The sequence below is a fragment of the Theobroma cacao genome, chromosome 10 (genome assembly GCF_053813885.1).
Source record: "Theobroma cacao isolate CCN51 chromosome 10, ASM5381388v1, whole genome shotgun sequence".
Lineage (NCBI taxonomy): Eukaryota > Viridiplantae > Streptophyta > Magnoliopsida > Malvales > Malvaceae > Theobroma > Theobroma cacao.
In genome coordinates, this window is record NC_142648.1 from 15,342,865 (window position 1) to 15,348,058 (window position 5,194).

The following is a 5,194-nucleotide window of genomic DNA, read 5'->3' on the forward strand; positions in this document are numbered from 1 at the left end:
GGCCTATCTTAATGGACAGGATTAAAGAAGCACAAAGTAAAGATGAGTTTGTGATTAAGGCCTTAGAGGATCCTCGGGGTAGGAAAGGAAAAATGTTTACTAAAGGCACAGATGGAGTGTTGAGGTATGGAACCAGACTTTATGTGCCTGATGGTGACGGGTTGAGGAGAGAAATATTGGAGGAAGCTCACATGGCAGCTTATGTGGTACATCCAGGGGCTACAAAGATGTATCAAGATTTGAAAGAGGTGTATTGGTGGGAAGGACTTAAGAGAGATGTAGCTGAGTTTGTCTCCAGGTGCCTGGTTTGTCAGCAGGTTAAGGCCGAGCATCAAAAGCCTGCAGGGCTACTACAACCATTACCAGTACCCGAGTGGAAGTGGGAACATATTGCTATGGACTTTGTAACGGGTTTGCCTCGAACCAGTGGGGGATATGATTCAATTTGGATAGTAGTGGACCGGTTAACAAAGTCAGCTCATTTTCTTTCAGTTAAGACTACTTATGGGGCTGCCCAATATGCTCGAGTTTATGTGGATGAGATAGTGCGACTACATGGTATTCCCATTTCTATAGTATCTGACAGAGGAGCTCAGTTTACTAGTAGGTTTTGGGGAAAGTTGCAAGAAGCATTGGGCACTAAGTTGGATTTCAGCACAGCTTTCCACCCTCAGACTGATGGACAATCTGAACGGACCATACAGACATTGGAGGATATGTTGAGGGCTTGTGTGATAGACCTTGGTGTCAGGTGGGAACAATATCTACCCTTAGTGGAATTTGCCTACAACAACAGTTTCCAAACTAGCATCCAAATGGCACCATTTGAGGCCTTATATGGACGAAGATGTAGGTCACCCATTGGATGGCTAGAGGTGGGAGAAAGGAAACTTTTGGGGCCTGAATTGGTGCAGGATGCAACTGAGAAAATACGCATGATCCGTCAGAAGATGTTAACAGCACAAAGTAGACAGAAATCATATGCTGATAACCGACGGAGAGACTTGGAGTTCCAAGTAGGAGATCATGTATTTTTGAAAGTTTCGCCAACAAAAGGGGTAATGAGGTTTGGCAAGAAAGGGAAGTTAAGTCCTCGGTATATAGGGCCATTCGAGATCTTAGACAAGGTTGGAGCGGTGGCTTATCGTTTGGCATTACCGCCAGACCTTTCTAATATTCATCCCGTGTTTCATGTGTCCATGCTTAGGAAGTACAACCCAGATCCATCACATGTAATACGGTATGAAACTATTCAGTTGCAAGATGATCTAACCTATGAGGAACAACCGGTAGCTATCCTTGATAGGCAAGTTAAAAAGCTCCGTTCAAAGGATGTAGCCTCAGTGAAAGTGTTGTGGCAGAATCACACTAGCGAGGAGGTAACGTGGGAAGCTGAGGATGAGATGCGGACAAAACATCCACACCTCTTCGATATGTAAGGGTAAGCCACTCTACATTGAATTTAAATTCGGGGACCGAATTTTTATTAGTGGGGGAGAATGTGAGACCCTGTCAAGCTCGATTAAAAGACGATATTGTATCGAGTGGTACAATTAAGTTAAATCGAGCCTTGAACTAGTTCAAATAGAAATTCTAAGAGGAATTTGAAAATTTTAAAACCAACAGAATGTCTTAGAATAGTGATTTGGAGTTCAAGGTCCAGTTTGGAGTCCATCAGAAAATTGACCGATTAGGGACAAAACGGTCATTTTACCATTTGATGATAAAATGGAGATTTTTAGCCAAGATTTGATCACATTTGACCAAGAATAATTATATGAAATATAATTATGATTATTGGAGTATAAAATGATGTTTAGTAGTGAAAAATTTTGATTCTCGGTATTTATAGAGCACAAGGGCAAAATGGTAATTTTGCCACTAGTGGACTAAACGAAAATTTTTTTAAACAATTTTTGCCCCATTTAGTTAATATTGATCAATATTAGTGTTATTTTAGGTTGAAAAGTAGAAATAATGAGATTCCGGTACATTTCGGAGTATAAGGGCAAAATCGTAATTTTTTTGTCCCGGGGGCAAATCAGTAAAATTTTCGGCCCAGCACTTGTCAAGACCAAGGGATTTTAATTGTGGTAGGATTGGATAAATACCAGAATATTTGTGGTGGAAAATTAAGAAGAAAAAGTCAAAAAGTTAAAAATTTGGCCAATAAGCATGTGACACATGGCATGCTTGATTATTTTATTATTTTCTATAGAAATCAGCCCATTAAATCCCCAATTCCCTCACCATATTCGGCCTAGACATCCAGCAACCAAAAAAAAGGAAGAACAAAAGGAAAAACAAGAAAACCTAGGTGGAAATTCAAAGAAAAAGTGAAGAAATCAAGGAAACAAGCTAGGTAAGTTAAAATTTCTTTAATTCTCCTTGATACCTAGCTTACCCATGCTTTTGTTCTTGATTTCCATGGTTGAATATTGAGTTATCATGATGAATTCAATTCTGAAAAATGGGTATGGAAGAGGAATTGTTGTTGGAATATTTTGATTTTAGACTATGTTAGTGTTTAGGGATAGTTAAGCATGGTTATGAACAAAAACACAAAAGAAATATTCAATTTCTCTAGGGTTCCTTGTTGGCTGAACCATGAGGGCTGAATATCAATGGGGTATTGTTTTTATTTCAAGGAAAATGGCATGGAAAATGATGAAGTAAGGTGAAACGGTTATGTAGAAAAAGATTCGATGCTAGTACACCAAATGACCAAATTTTTTCTATAAGGAATTGTGAGGGTTCTAATGCTGAATTTGGCTTTATTTAAATGTATGTGGTAAATTAAGGTATTAGAGGAGAAATGAATTAATTTGGAGGTGATTTGGACACAATCGCCGATTAATCGGGTGATCGGTCGAATTTAATCGATACCGTGATTAAGCGGTAATCGGACATATTTTTGCATTTACATATCAAGCATTAGTAGTTTAAATTAATTTATATCAATTTAGGGACAATATAGTAAATTCCTCGACTTTGTTATTTGTCAAGGTGGTGAGACGTCCGGAAAGGGCAAAGGAATTACGCCTGAGGACTATTAGTCAGAGTTCACCCAGAATCCGAATTTTTGACACCTGTGAGTGGACTGCCTATCAAAATTGTTTTGGGAATATGATTGTTTTGAACAAAGTGTTTGAATGATTTTATGAAATTTTTCATGAAAATGAATGCCTTGGGAACAAGCTTTTGAGAAAAGGTTTATGTTATGAAATGTGGTTATTATGGATTTCTATGTGGCTGCATTATGTTGATATACATATATGCTTGAATATAATGTTGTGTAATTATGTTGACTCGGCTATGTGCGAGTAGGGAGTGTGCATAAGCCGAGGATGACCCGGTTATGTGCGAGTAGGGAGTGCGCATAATCCGGTGACGACCCAGCCATGTGCGAGTAGGGAGTGCGCATGAGCTGGTGATGATGATGATGATGAGCTGGTGATGATGATGATGGGTTGATGAGATGATGATGATGGGTATATACATATATATATATATACATATGTAAATGTGTGTGATATAGCAAATTGATGGACAATGATTTATGGTTGTAATGTACGTAAAATTTGACACATTATACTTTGAGAATTTTCATGAATGTTAGGTTGATTTTATTAGTTTAGCAGGATGGCTTTTGTTAAGTGAGGAAAAATGTTTCTCTTGTTGCTTTGTTTTCACTGCATCGAAATTCATGCTCGCTGTAGCGAAAAAACTCTGGGGTTTGGAGGGGTTTTAAATAGGAATGAACTAAATTGCATTTTTGAAACAAGTGCATCATGATTTTAAATTTTTCCTAATTGTTGCTTGTTCCCTTCCTTGTTCACTCACTGGGTTTATACTCACCATTTTCAAATTCATGTTTTCAGATCACGAGGTAGCCGATAATTAGGACGAGGTATCCTTGTAGATCTGTGTACATCTTCTGGTAGGTGTCTCGGCATTCGGTAGCTGTATATCCATCCAAGTCACTCTGCTGGAGGTCGAGTATTATTTTGTTATGTATAGATGAACTTAAATGTAAATTTTAAAAGAGTAATGCCAGTACGAGTTGGCAATGTATATCACTATTTTGACTCAAAGTCATGAAATAGGACTTAGTGATAATAAATAGAATCATAAGTAAGATAAATAATAGGCTTGCTTGGGTTTGGTGGATTACGTCCATTGGATCCATGCGCCGGTCATGACCCGGAATTTGGGTCGTGACAGGTAATAAGGGGCGTACTTTGATTAGAATGAATAGTGATGGTTTTAATTCACTTGGATTGTATAAATTAAGCATTGGGGTAAGAGTAAACCCATACTTATGTGCATGAAGATAAGAACACTATGTTAATTGAGTTTGTTATGCCCATATAAAAGTAGTGTTGGGATTTTGAAATATTTTATATGTGAATATGTGTTGAATAGGTATAGCAGCTTAGAGGGAACTAGTGTTGACTTCAATTAAGCGATTATGAGATTTCAAGAATTAATTGGAGCTATTATAATTCATGGATATAAGCACATGAATTAATTCGAGAATGAGTATCGATGATTACTATAATTGATGTGTGGTCATGAAGTAAGAAGTTAGTAAACAAATCTGCTCTAAGGATAAGCTTGAACTTTGCTACGCATAACAAGGGGGAGCCAAGGGATTGAAGGACTAGATGTGGAATTGGCAACTTGAGGTTAAATGACTTGGAAATGTCGAATCTAGTCTAAGTGCCATATGAAGTTCTATAATTGAGACTGATATACGAATTACTTGATAGATCAATCTAAAAGTTTATTCAGTTCAAAGTGTGGCCTATGATACGAATGATCAGTCTTGAAGGTGATCTCCCCATAGTAAGGAATTTAGAGAATGTTTATGTTTGGATGTACTCTAAGAGAGAGAACTTCTGTATCCTAAGTTTACGACAACTTTGATATTATGATCGCAAAGGCAAGGTGTAATAACTAAGTAAATTATTCACTTAATAAATGTGATTGGTTATTAATGAATAAAGTCAAGATCTTAACATTTAGTGGTGTACAATTTGATAATTATGTATTTAAGAGATATTTGGAGACAATTCCTTCATTAAATTTGCACTAAATGCTATGGTAAAGGCATATCAATGTTAATATGGAAATGTATCTAGGAATGATCTTAACATATCACCAAAGGAGAATTAAACATGTTGAAATTAAT

General features: G+C 37.1%; 1 long non-coding RNA gene across 1 annotated transcript; it reads left to right on the forward strand.

The window, feature by feature from the left end:
* Window positions 1–2,285: 2,285 nt before the first annotated feature.
* On the forward strand, window positions 2,286–3,904 carry LOC148760370 (uncharacterized). Its single transcript, XR_016028836.1, has 3 exons — window positions 2,286–2,362; window positions 3,007–3,091; window positions 3,882–3,904. It is a non-coding gene; the product is annotated as an uncharacterized LOC148760370 (long non-coding RNA).
* The last annotated feature ends 1,290 nt before the right edge of the window (window positions 3,905–5,194 follow it).